Genomic DNA, 14,186 nt, shown 5'->3' on the forward strand with positions numbered 1-14,186 from the left:
GTGGGCTGGGCCTATTTTAGCTAAATGGGCCAGGGGTCCAGTAGCTTAGGTCCTTTTTTCTTTTACTACTTTTTCCATTTCCTTTTCTACTTAATTATTTAGCTAATGTTTTGTACTTTCTTTTGTATTAAAATACTTTTGTAAAATGTAAAACCTTGCCATATAATTACTATGCATTATTTTGCACTTCCACAAAAATTAAGTTGGGTTCAAAATAATTTATTAAGTTTGAGTTTATATTTAAATGGGATAAAAAGGTGTTGTTGGTCGACTGTTTTAATATCCAGGGGAAATTTTATATTTTGAAAAGAATGTTAATTCTTTCATGAAAAATTGTTAGTGAATATTTGCAACCCACCGAACATTTTTGTTTTACCATTTGAAGAAATAATAATTTGTCTTTATTCTAAATTTGAATCTGAATCAGGTTTGAATCAACGCGAGATTAACGGCAGTAATCATAGTGACGTGACATCATTTGTAGAGGGTTACTGTAGCTTAATTATGCGGACGTCACACAGAGGACCACCCTCCAACATGCAGGTTTGTCCCTTCCTCTCCTCTCGGCACTAGGTGCATGCAGCCCATAATTAAGGAAACGGTGAGGCAGGCGACCATCGGGCTGCCGAGGTAAATGACCGGCTACCTATTTATTCTCCTATGCCATGACTCTGTGCCTTGGACGACCATCTGGCAGCTCTCATGACCGCTCGTGAGATTTGTTCAGCATGTATGTAGATCACCACCAACAGGATCATGTGGTTCACCATGCTCCGCAGTACCTCCATGTCATCTTTCTTGGAAGAAGTAATCAGCAGAATCACCATCTTCCTGGAAAATAGCATCCACCAGAGGACCATAACGGTGACGGGCGCGAGACGTAGGGTGAGTTCTACCACCATGCCGCCGGCGGCATCAACTAGCATCGGCTGGAACACTGGCTATACAATGCGACATTTGTGACCACTCGGGTGCCTACAACGGGATTTATCTTCCATCTCAGTCCTAAATGTTTTCGATCTTATTTGCATTCCAGGATTCACATTATTATTTTGGTCAATTTAAACATATATTTGCCATCTTACGCATCCTGTTTTTTTATCGTCTTTGATTTTGCATCAATAGTTCATTATGTGGCTGCAGTTTTTGGGCAAGAGATTTCAATCAGTAGGCATGAAGCTCAACGTTTGGGGGCAAGAGATTCCAATCGGTAGGCATGAAGCTCAATGTTTGGGGCATAATATTTGTAACCCTGTTGTATTTTTATCCTCTCCTATTTTATTCAACTACTTGCTTGCAAAGGTCGGGATATATTTTTGATCATCATTCTCATTCTCGAGCCTCTGCTTTCAGAGAGAACAGAAAACTCACCAGTTCAAAATCTGGACCCCTTGGTTATAACAAACACCAACTCCAGACATTACAAGAAACTGAAGAAATACATACCAGTGCCTGAAGCCGAACGATAAACAACGCTCCCTTGAGTTACATGTCAAACATGAGATATTGCGTGTATGTCAAGGAGTTGCGCCAGTACAAGATCATCCCGTGGAGTAGTTAGTTAGCTAGAATACTATGTAATCTTTATCTTTCTTATCTCTAGTATTCTTTCTCTCCAAGAGATGTATCCCAACAACCTGTACGCGTATTCGGGCTCGCAGCCCAGCTATTTAACACGCAACACGTCTGGCCAGGAAAGCCAAGACGTTTACCGCATCGCACATGGTATACAGAGCCTCCTTCTTCCACCAGAAACCCTAGCTTATCCATCTCCATCAAGTGCGCGCAACCATGTCTTCCTCCTCCGCCTCCTTCCAGTCGGCCCTCGGCGGTGGAGCCCCGGAGAAGCTAACCCACAGCAACTATGTTTTGTGGCGGACTCAGATCATGCCACATCTATGGGGTGCCGGCCTCTTCCACTATGTTGATGGCACGGCAACGGAGCCGGCCAAAGTCCTCACCACCAAGGACGCCGCCGGCAAGGATACCACTGAGCCGAATCCCCTTCATCCGCTCTGGGTGAAGGAGGATCAGCAGGTCCTCGACTATCTTCTCCAACACCTCTCCAAGGAAGTGCTCATCACGGTGACCACGATCACCACGGCGCGCGCTCTTTGGGTGGCACTGGCGAACATGTTTTCGTCACAGTCATTCAGCTGCGTCAACAACATCCGGACAGTGCTGATCAATGCGCAGAAGGGCAATCAATCGGTGGCCACCTTCTTCGCCGCCATGAGGGGTCTCGCCGATGAACTCGCCGCGGCGGGAAAACCCATCCAGGACGACGAGTTGATCTCCTACATCATCCACGGGCTGGACCAAGACTATCAGCCCCTCGTCTCCGCACTAGATGCCCGTGTCACTCCGGTAACTCTCGATGAACTTTTTGCCATGCTCAGTAACTTTGATCAACGCATGGCACAGTATCATGGTCCCGGTGGTGGCTTCAAATCATCGGCCAACTCTGCATCCAGAGGCCGCGGTGGTGGCTCTCGCTCGCGTTCATCTTCCCGTGGCAAGGGGAGGTTCGGCTCCAGCGGAAGTGGCTACTCCAACAACTACTCCAACAATTCACGCGGCGGCGGGCGCCCCGGTAACTCCAAAGGGCGCCGTGGTGGTGGCAGTGGTGGTTCCAACCGGTCCCGTCCGGACTTGCCTCGCTGCCAAATTTGTGGCAAGCCTAGCCATACGGCAAAGGACTGCTGGTACCGCTACGAAGAAGATGACGGTGACTCCTCACAAGATGAAGAGAAAGTTGCTGCGGCGGCTGATGGCTCCTATGGAATTGACACAAACTGGTATGTTGAAAGTGGTGCCACCAACCACATCACCAATGAACTCGAGAAAGTCACCATGAAGGAGAAATATCGTGGCAAAGATCAAATTCATATGGCCAGTGGTGAAGGTATGGGTATAAGTCACATTGGCCACTCAATTTTTAATACCCCTAGTCGTAAAATTCATCTCAAAAGAATCCTGCATGTTCCTAGTGCTCATAAGAATCTTCTCTTCGTTCATAGAATTACTATTGATAATCATGTTTTTCTTGAATTTCATCCTTTCTTCTTTTTGATCAAGGATCAGGCCACGAGGAAAGTTCTCTATCGAGGTAGATGTGTTCGAGGGCTCTACCTGTTGATTCCGGAGTTTAGAAGATTCAATAAATAAGCTTGTGGTGCTATCAAGCTTTCGTCCACATGATGGCATGATCGTTTAGGACATGCCTCGTTTTCTTTGGTTGAAAAATTACTTAGGAAAAATAAGCTCTCGTTTGTTGGTGAGCGCAATGTTGAAACTATTTGTGATTCATGTCAGTGTGCTAAAAGTCATGAATTACCATATCCCATATCTACTAGTGTCTCCACTAAACCCTTGCAATTGATCTTTTCTGATGTGTGGGGACCGGCCCCCTCCTCTGTTGGTAGACACACGTACTATGTTAGTTTTATCGATGACTATAGCAAATTCTCATGGATCTATCTTCTCAAAAAAAGATCTGATGTGTTTCAAGTTTTTCACAACTTTCAAGCACTCGTTGAAAGAAAGTTTGACAGTAAGATCATTGTTGTCCAATCCGATTGGGGAGGGGAATACGAGAAACTCAATTCCTTCTTCCAAAATATAGGCATATCTCACCAAGTATCATGACCACACGCTCACCAACAAAACGGGTCAGCCGAACGCAAGCATAGGCACATTGTTGAGGTTGGCTTGGCCCTCCTCGCAGGAGCCTCCATGCCTCTCAAGTTTTGGGATGAGGCCTTTCTAACAGCTGTTCACATCATCAATATGCTTCTTAGTCGTGTCATAAATAATGAAACACCTATGGAACGTCTCCTCCACACGAAACCTGATTACACCTCTCTTCGTGTTTTTGGGTGTGCGTGTTGGCCAAATCTTCGGCCTTACAATCAACGCAAGCTCATGTTTTGCTCAAAATGGTGTGCTTTTCTTGGCTATAGCGCCCAACACAAAGGTGTCAAGTGTCTTGACATCTCCACTGGTAGGGTATATATCTCACGTGATGTTGTTTTTGATGAGACAAAATTTCCCTTTGCGGATCTTCATCCCAATGCCGGTGCCCTACTCCGCAAGGAAATCTTGCTTTTACCCTCTCATCTCTCCGGCTATGATCAACGGGGTATTACAAATTGTGATGATCATATGTTGACTAACCCTACTAATGGTCTCCATGAGCTTTGTGATGATGCAGAAGAAAACAATGCAAAAATCGTAGAAAATAATGAAGAAAATGGCGCCGCAGACCCTTATTTCATGTGTCCTGGCTCGGGGGACATATCCACCTCGGGATCAGCGCAGGTGCTGCAGCCAGGCAGCAGATCTTCCTCGGATCCCGCGCCTGGCAGTGATTCTACCGCGCCAGCCGAAACAGGAGCAGGCGGGCGCGCCGCCGAATCTGCACCAGCCACGCGCCAGAACCTGGCGGGCGGCAGCGCTCCCCCTCGTGTGCGCGACTCCGCGCCTGACGAGCGGCGGTCCGGTACTGGCTCGGGCCGCGTTCAGAGTCAGGCCCAACTGCGTGTGTACACACGTCGTGCCGCTACTCGTCAGGCGGACGCGGGGGCAGATTTGCTCAGCCCGGGGCCCAGGCAATCATTGGGCCATGATGACGCCTCCAGGCCCGGATCTTCTGCGGTGATATTGGCTTCCACACCACGACCCAAGACCACAGAAGATCCCGCTTCGACATCGCCTGGTGACGCTGCTGTTTCTGGAGGCCCGCGCGGATCCTCCTCGGGATCAGGTGAGGATCAGTTCGATCCAGACCTGGGATCCTCTGCGCCGGATCTCTCTACAGAAGCACCAGCTCCTACTCCTCCACGTCGAACGCGACTACAACAAGGGGTAATTAACCTGTTGATTATAAACACGTTACAAAATATGGGCTGATATGTTCTACACGTGAACCAGGAGAACCCAATACACTTGAGGAAGCTTTGGGTGAAGCAAATTGGAGAAAAGCAATGCATGATGAAATCATAGCACTTAAGAAAAATAGAACATGGCACTTGGTTCCTTCACAATGAGGTAAAAATCTTATTGACTGCAAGTGGGTTTTTAGGATTAAAAGGAAAGCTGATGGAACCATTGACCGTTACAAAGCTAGACTCGTTGCAAAGGGTTTTAAACAACGGTATGGTATTGACTATGAGGACACGTTTAGTCCAGTTGTAAAGGCTGCTACTATTCGTCTTGTTTTGTCCATTGCTGTGTCCAGGGGATGGAGTCTACGTCAGCTAGATGTTCAAAACGCGTTCCTCCATGGTGTTCTGGAAGAAGAGGTTTACATGAAACAACCACCTGGGTTTGTAAACACACATGCACCACTTCATGTGTGCAAACTTGACAAGGCGTTGTATGGACTAAAGCAGGCACCAAGAGCATGGTATTCTCGTCTTAGTAAGAAGATGCAAGCACTTGGTTTTGTTCCCTCAAAGTCTGACACGTCATTGTTCATTTATAACAAATCAAGTATATCCATATTTGTTCTTATATATGTTGATGATATAATTGTGACAAGCTCATCTGATGAAGCTATAACTGCACTGTTGAAAGATTTGAGTACAGAATTTGCCCTCAAGGATCTAGGAGATCTGCATTATTTTCTTGGTATTGAGGTAAAGCAACACAAGGATGGTCTTCACCTCTCTCAAGAAAAATATGCAACAGACTTGGTAAAAAAGGCTGGTTTACAAAGTTGTAAGCCTGCGCCCACTCCTTTATCCAGCACAGAAAAATTATCTCTTGTTGAAGGAGAGCCCTTGAGTTCAGAAAATGGTACAAAGCACAGAAGTTTGGTAGGTGCACTTCAATACCTAACACTGACTAGACCAGACATTTCCTTTGTTGTTAACAAAGTGTGTCAGTTTCTTCATGCACCTACCACTGTTCATATGACTGTTGCAAAGCGTATAGTAAGATATGTGAAAAATACGCTGAATGTTGGCCTAAATTTCAGCAAGTCATCTTCTACACTTATCAGTGCCTTCTCTGACTCTGATTGGGCTGGTTGTCTAGATGACAGACGTTCAACAGGTGGCTTTGCAGTTTTCTTTGGACCAAATCTGATATCTTGGAGTGCCAGGAAGCAAGCCACAGTTTCAAGATCTAGTACAGAGGCAGAATACAAAGCATTGGCAAATGCAACAGCAGAGATCATATGGGTGCAGTCAATTTTAAAGGAACTAGGTATGAAAAGCACTAGAGCTCCTTGTTTGTGGTGTGATAATTTAGGTGCTACCTATTTATCAGCAAATCCAGTTTTCATGATAGAACTAAACACATTGAGATAGATTTTCACTTTGTTCGAGAAAGAGTTGCAAATAAACTTTTGGATATTCGGTTTATTCACTCTCAAGACCAAGTTGCGGATGGTTTCACTAAAGCTCTACTCACAAGAAGCTTTGAAGACTTCAAGCATAATCTCAACTTGATGAAGTTGTGATTAAGGGAGGGTGTCAAACATGAGATATTGCGTGTATGTCAAGGAGTTGCGCCGGTACAAGATCATCCCGTGGAGTAGTTAGTTAGCTAGAATACTATGTAATCTTTATATTTCTTATCTCTAGTATTCTTTCTCTCCAAGAGATGTATCCCAACAACCTGTACGCGTATCCGGGCTCGCAACCCAGCTATTTAACACGCAACACGTCTGGCCAGGAAAGCCAAGACGTTTACCGCATCGCACATTACATACATCAGGTTGAGCGCCCGATGGACAAAATAGGCTTAGGTGAACAGCTGACACATCATGAGTTATAAAATAATTCAGGTGTCCCCAAATTCTCCCGCAAAACTCGACATTATTTCTACACTGTAAAACTATATCTACAACAACTACATGTGACAACATCTCGGGCTACAATACCTTGACAATTTAAATCCTCAATCGTTATCATGTTTGCCTGTGTAGTTGTTTTAATCCAAGGACTTCGATGAATGGGAAGCAGGCAACGGTTAAAAATAAATCCGGGTAATCTTTATGATCCACCATCTACTCAGTATGTCCCTTAATCTTTAATGCAGTCAATGATAACAAGTTTCTTTCATGTAGTAGTCTCATGTTTTGCAATTTCGGAACAAAAGGAAGTTCAATATAAGTTTTTCTTATGGATATCAGTTATCTACCTATCACCATATGAATAGTTACCGGTGTCTCTTCTTGATAGTATGATATATGCTATACTCATACTCTTCTTGGGAGGTAAGTACAGATCCAAAATTCATGGTTTCTATTAATTCCCAGTTTCTTGATCCATTTTATTTTTTGAGTCTGCAGGTCATTTTGATTATTGATGGAATTTTTACTTGATTTCGAAACAATATCCATCATAAGTTAGGATCAAACGATAAGTATCGAGAGAAGCTTTGATCTATGCTTCAATTATTACTACATGTGACATTTCCTCTCTACAGATTCTTTTGTAATGTCTAGCAATAAGTTGTTTGTTGAAAATCAAAATAGGTGAGCGCTTTTTGCTGAAGCAATATAAGTCTATATAATAAGTTGTCACCTGGCATTATTATTTACCAGCGCTAAATCTATTGGCACGCTACCAAGTGTCTTATACCCAGTCTTATTCCCGTTAATCTATATGGTTATTCTTCTTACATTCATCTACCATGGTCATCTCTATTTTGTATACTAGATACCCTATATCTCCTAATTAAATAGTAGCATATACATGTGATGCTCAAACTGCCGGAACAAAGATTTAAGCGTGCATATAGAGTTGCCAGCCATGCCATATTTTTTGCTACGTACAAGTTGTCTCAGGGAAGTATCTTTTTTTCATGGTTCCGGTCATCTGTTCTAGATATACCTATATGAGAAAATCTGGATACCCCTCTGTGCAACAAATTATGCATAGTAAATTGATTTGTAAATAAGGAATCTGGTTATCCATTCAGTTTACTTAAATTTCGCCATCCTGTTTTTTTGCACGTGTTTGTACTAGAATCAACTAAACATCACTACAAGAGAAGCTAATTTGCTTCTGGGTATGCATCTATCTTCGTACAATATGACAGGTTTACTTAAATTGATTCCATTATTTATATAAATGTATATTAAAGGTATGCCAAAATATCCTCATTATCTCAATGTTAATTATTGTCCATAACCATACATCTAATTATTGTTGGAATATTGTAATGAAGCTTTGTAGATTGAATATCTTACTATAGTTGTTTCACCGGTTTGTAATGCTTCCTGTAATTTCATTAAGTATGACAATAACTTCTTATATATTTTGTAACGGTGGTTTACGTGAGCTCAAAAATATCCCACCCAAGTGATCAAATTAATTTTCTTTCTTATCTCTTTATTTACCCTTTAGAATAGACATCATGAATTTTTAAAGTTTTACACAATAACATCCCGCAGCAACGCGCGAGGCATTTATCTAGTATAATAAAAACCTAATGCCAACTTGTAATTTTTTCATGTAATTCACTTTGAATTATCTTATATATATAGTATATAAACATATATAGAATAATAAAGTAGTATATATAGAGTAACACTATTTTAAGTGTGAACGTACAATAGTTTATTCTACAGCCCCAGTAACGCTATGTACAAAATTTAAACCTATAAGGATGCTAGCCGACCCTCCTCCACGGAGCTTCCCCGATTTTGTGTAGTTCTGGCCGTCCGATCTGGCCTTTGACTTGTTTGTGCCGTTGGATCTTCACCTTTAGTAAATTTTATTTTCACCACGCAGTGGTTTTCTCTGGCCTATGAATGGTGGGCTCGTCCGTCGTATGGATTGGCTGGGTGAGCTGCGCTCACGTGCGAAAGAATTGCCCAACCTGCTCGCCCCACGCGCCGCGCACACACCACGCACTGCACGAACCCTAGCCTCCAATCCTCTGCCGGCACACCCCCACTCCTCCCTCGCTCCACTGCAGCCGCCGCACCTCTCTCTCCTCCGTTCGCTCTTCTCCCTCATTCACCACAGCCACAGCCCCAGGAGCTCCGTTGTCCCTGTCGAGGAGATCCATGGCCTCCCGACGTGCTCATCTGCTCAGGTCGCGAGGAAGCCGGGGGAGGAGGAGACCTCGTCGCGAGGGAGCTGCGGGAGGAGGAGCTCAACCCAAGAGGAGAGGATGCCAGCCAGGGAGTCGTCTTGGCTCGACGTGGTCCTTCGCGTCTTGAACCTAGCACCGTAGGCGGCTCGTTTAGTGGCGCAGCGGACGGCGGCCTCAGCGGGTGGGTGACGGTAGCCGCAGCTGGTGCATGACCTCGCATCCTGGGTGCGTGCTCGATTAGCTCGCGTCTTCATGGTCTTCAGGTGCGCAGGTGAGTCCCCAACCATCTCATTCATTTTTCCTTTGAGGATGCAAATGCGAGCACTAGCTGTTTGTAAAAATGCTCAAGGAGAACTGCTCAGAGGAGGGCAGTATGTGTGAAAGTTATTAGTTGATTCCTATCAAAGAAAAGTAAATATACTTTCAGTGTTTTTGTTGGTTTCATTTGCGTATAATTAGAGTAAACTGCACTGGATCCACATACTTTCTCCAGCTCCCTTGAAAACTAATGTATTTGGCCCCCCATTTTACTGTCAATTTGTAGTATGCTTTCTTATGCTTGAGTGGTCAACAGATTTTAGGTTTGAGCAGCTAATTGTCAAATTTAAAAGTATAATGGACAAGATAAATTGTGATCTTGCATTGTCTACTCTATTGATGTGGCTCTTGATTTCTGAAGCTCCCAGGATTTAATAAGCTGCCTTGGGCTTCATTGGACAAATGATCTACCTGGAGCAATGATACATGCAAGTATTTTATTTTAAACACTAGAAGCATTAAGTTATCAGGTACTAAAACATCTGAACTATGTTAATTGTTTGTCCTTTGATGGCAGTGTAGATTGGCATTGAAGCCCGATGGCCTTTTTCTTGCACCAATTCTTCTCTCGTGTGTGCTCCAGTGTTGATAACCTTTTGGGACCATTTTTTTCTGTAATTGCTTATACAAATGTGTAATTAGTTGCACAGACATACATACATACATGATTCTGCGAGGAAATTACTTTCTTTGATCTGTTCTTTATAAATGTTTTTTCACTGGCTGTTTAATATAGATATTTCATTTCTTGCATAAGCATATATGATTCTGTGAGCAAATTATCTTCACTGTTCTGTTTTAGAGAGATGTTTGATTAGCTACACAACATACATAGTTCTGTTAGTAATTTGTTTTCCCTGGTTATCTTGATATTCAGTTCTGTTGGTAACCGTTTGCATGGTGGGTCATGTTAGCAATGGGTATAAGGGTATCCAGTGCCCAGCCTTTATATTTTTATCAGGTGTATTCACCACTATGCATGTGTATATGTTGTTGGCCTAACTGTATACATTTTGTTGGTGTGATGATTCATCCTCTAAAAATTTATATTGTATCCTCTTGTGCTAGATGTTTGAGGTTTGGCTTTAAAAATAAGCTATTTCTAACGGAAGGTCAATGGGAGAAAAAGGCAGTGTATACATTTTATTTGGTGCTTATCTGTGACCTTGCGCACTTATCTTTATATATGCTCTTCTTCATAGATATCTTCCTGTCGGTTCTCTTATGAAGATCTTTCCCTATATCTGATTTTATACCATATCAGGAACCATGGTGTCCCACTACACTTGATCCGTGAGCTGTATGAGACCTTGCGCAACTTCAAAATTCATGTTTCAGATTATGTGCACCGCAGAGATGAGCTTAATGTGTGAGTTATTTAATTTCACTGGCACTGTTTCAGTTTATTCAACTATGGTTCTTGTTTATGATTTAGATATATTTATGGATTCAGGAGTGATGTTACATGTATTATCTGTCGTGAAGAGATGACAACAGCAAAGAAGCTGCTTTGTGGGCACTTGTTCCATGTGCATTGTCTGAGGTCATGGCGAGAGCGCCAACATACTTGCCCCACATGTAGATCTCCCATTGCCCCCCGGACAATGGACGTGATCCATCAGTGCGACAACATGAAGCTCAACTAGGAGTTAGCTTGGTGAGCTTCCTTTTGTTGTTCCGTTTTTTGTTTTGAATTTTTCTACTTAACCATTTCTATCAGTGAGTGCTACAATTGGCAAATAGTTTTTATGTGGTTCCTAATTTAGTGTGAGGAAAAACAGCTGCAGGCATTGGTGCTCCAGGTTCAGAAGGAGTAACAAGCAAGAACGTGAACAGGCGCCCCACAAAACTTGAGGCCTACTTGAACAGGCGCCCAACAAAACAGGCAATCTTCGTTGAATGTTGTAACATATTTACAACAAGTTCTCAGATTTGGGTGGAATGTGCATGCTTTACAGTTACTCCCTCCGTCCCAAAATAAGTGACTCAACTTTGTACTAGCTTCAGTACAAAATTGAGTCACTTATTTTGGGACGGAGGGAGTACCTTGCAAGTGTCGTGATGTTACATAGATATTTTTGTATCTATATGAATGTCAGACCCTGTGTGATTGATCTTATTTTATTCCTATGTGAGAACTAGCTCTCCTTTAGTAATTTAGTACTTTTATACTAAACTGAACTGGGAATAGTTTGATTGTGCTCTATAGGACAGTGTGATTTCTTCTCATAGAATGTTGTCATCTATATCTTGTTGAATGTACATAACTATATTTTGCATGATAATATGTTTTTGCTGTGCCAGTCATATAAGTTATTTATTTTCTACAGGTTGTTACATCTCCAAAGAGGATTCCAGCAGCAAAACTTCATGGTCAGCTTGAATGGAAGGTAGTCCAAGAGCTTTATGATGTTGATTTCTTTACAAACATTATGGGAAGTGGACTTCATTTTGATTGGCGACACATTCCTAATTTACTGCTCATTTCGTAGTTGTACAAAAAAAATGCCTGGGCGTGCAAGTTTTATGTGAAAATGGTGCGCCGGCGGTTGGAAGAATGGAAAATCACTTGGCTGTCGGATTTCAAGCACATAGGGCATTGCTTATGTGGCGTACAGTTCATAAAAACTTCCTGAATTGAGTGTTTATTTTCAGTTCTATGCTTTGTTAGACTACTAGAGCTAGAGATGCTAAAATCCTAGATGATGCTAGATGGTGTAATGGCATTAGTGCTGAATTATATTACAAAATGTACAAATTGGATAAGTATAACAAATCTCAAATCTATTAGATTTGTATGTTTTTATTCATAATCATCAGTCTACAATCACCACTCTGCTCTGGCTTTCACTTTGCAGCCCTCGCTCAGGTCTTACTCTGCCTCGCCTAGCTGCCACTCTCTTCTAGAGTGATTGTGCCCCACCATGCGCAAGGTACTCACCAAGAACCAGAAGGTGCTCTTTGGACACCATGGGTATGGCTACATTCGTGGCTGGAGGAAATTTGCGGCCATTTCAATTCAGCCTTTTTTACACCTACCAGTGTATTCATAATAATTATGATATATGCATACCACATTATTAGTCTTCACCTTTTTTACATACTACTCCCATTTGAATACACTTTTAGAAAAAGTAAACATACCTATGGAAGACACATTCTTGCCTGTATACTTCTTTTTGAAGTATTTAAAAAGCTCAGTTTACAGAGTATGGGTTGGTTACTACATTGGAGTAATTATGGACATCTCAAATTTAGCGCCTAGGATTCCTATTTTGACTGATGTGAGTATCTCTTGGTCAGTCCTCAGATTACAAATTTGAAAATAACTCTCCTGAAAACGCTGGCAAAACTCACATGTGGTCTATAAAGAAATATTTGATGATCTTGCTTAATAACTTGCTAGCAAGCAGAAAATATATCATGTTAGTACCATTCATGTATCCGCTTTCACAGACCATCTGACATGACTTCTTATTAATTTTGACAGGATGCTAAGGGCTGCAAGAAATAAAATAGTATGTTGCATTTTGCCTACAGGTAAGGAAACTTGTACCTTATTTCTGCAAAGATGTGCTCTATTTTTTTTGTTCCATGAGTATTTGCATTCCCTATAGAAGCTGACTGGTTAAGATAAAAGTTGAAGAATTCATACGATAGTCGATTGGAAACATATATCTAGTAGTTCATTTTTTCATGCGCACAATGGGATAAATTGATGTAACACAAGACTTTACAACTTAGTGCTGTTGTTATTAGAATCAGGAGACTTGCTTTGTTACCGTACTTAGAGTTGCCGATTGCTTACTATAGTAATAGCCAGGAAGGTTTGTAGTCAACTTATATGCAGTTGTAATTAGTCGACTTATGCTCCTTAAATTGTTGTTCTTTGGTGACCAGTGAATGGGCAATTGACTCTTGCGTATATGGCTGATCTAATTGTTGGGAAAATCTTCAGCACATTGTAATATGAAAGGTTTTACCCTGCAAAAAAAAGCATGAAAGATTTTGATTTTTTTTCTTAGGACTTCTTCATACACTTTTTACTATTGTATTCACTATAGTTTTCCTGGATTGAACTGATTTTTCGCTTGCATTGTAGATATCAAGTCTTAGAGAAGGAAGTTTTGTATGGCAGTCGACTCGCTGCTTCTCCGATTCAGATTCACAGTTAAATATCCCATTCTTCTTTTTTCAGCCCTTGACATTTTCTCCTACTTGCTAATGCAGGATGGAACACTTCCTGTTACATGTAGTCTTCAGAACCTGTGCTGAAATGGCGCTTCTTTGTTTGGAAAGTGTCTGATTTTGCAAAACTTTTGGCTGTATCGAATAATTTTCAAGTTGCTTCAGTGACATCTGTTCCTGCTAAGACGTTTTAAATGTGAACCTAAATACTTGTTACCATAAGTGACCAAACTTGTGGTGGTGTGCAATGTTCACCTAACTTAAAACAGCTTGCGCCCTGTCTTTCTTCCGCAACACAAAAGCTAGATTAATTTACCATCCATCCGTCAAGTGAGCTCAAGCATAAATTCTGAACATTCAGACAACCAACCAAGATGCAGGTGCATTAGAGCATGGAAAAGGCAAAGCTCCCAAAGAGTAATTGATATTTCCTCCACTGAAGATGACGAAAACAACTAAAAAAGGCTAGAAGTATCAACCTATACTCGCCTACATTTACCCAGCTCTTCTCCACGTACAAAAATAAATATACCTTGGTTTAAAAAATGAGCTTTCTACTATTGATATCGTAAAGGTCCTTGCAAAATGAAACTATTTTCATCGACAATATGGCTTTAGCGGGTCTC

General features: G+C 41.9%; 3 long non-coding RNA genes across 10 annotated transcripts in view; all 3 read left to right on the forward strand.

The window, feature by feature from the left end:
* Positions 1-1,660, forward strand: part of LOC119277599 — a 14,539-nt gene extending 12,879 nt beyond the window's left edge. Inside the window, exons 2-3 of the long non-coding RNA XR_005137241.1 lie at positions 428-1,210; positions 1,354-1,660. This is a non-coding gene — a long non-coding RNA (uncharacterized LOC119277599). The remainder of the gene's footprint in view (positions 1-427; positions 1,211-1,353) is intronic.
* Positions 1,661-8,811: 7,151 nt separating this feature from the next.
* On the forward strand, positions 8,812-11,262 carry LOC119266570. 5 transcript variants are annotated; one of them, XR_005132046.1, is made up of 6 exons: positions 8,812-9,325; positions 9,734-9,842; positions 10,441-10,522; positions 10,637-10,741; positions 10,826-11,029; positions 11,154-11,262. It is a non-coding gene; the product is annotated as an uncharacterized LOC119266570 (long non-coding RNA). The 5 variants fall into 5 exon arrangements; XR_005132043.1 differs by having other exon boundaries at positions 10,441-10,741; XR_005132044.1 differs by lacking the exon at positions 10,441-10,522.
* Positions 11,263-11,698: 436 nt separating this feature from the next.
* LOC119266587 lies at positions 11,699-13,831 on the forward strand. 4 transcript variants are annotated; one of them, XR_005132057.1, is made up of 4 exons: positions 11,699-11,762; positions 11,865-11,984; positions 12,231-12,346; positions 12,863-13,831. It is a non-coding gene; the product is annotated as an uncharacterized LOC119266587 (long non-coding RNA). The 4 variants fall into 4 exon arrangements; XR_005132054.1 differs by having other exon boundaries at positions 11,865-12,305; XR_005132050.1 differs by having other exon boundaries at positions 11,865-12,346; positions 12,863-13,828.
* The last annotated feature ends 355 nt before the right edge of the window (positions 13,832-14,186 follow it).

This window comes from Triticum dicoccoides, chromosome 1A (genome assembly GCF_002162155.2).
Source record: "Triticum dicoccoides isolate Atlit2015 ecotype Zavitan chromosome 1A, WEW_v2.0, whole genome shotgun sequence".
Taxonomy (NCBI): Eukaryota; Viridiplantae; Streptophyta; class Magnoliopsida; order Poales; family Poaceae; genus Triticum; species Triticum dicoccoides.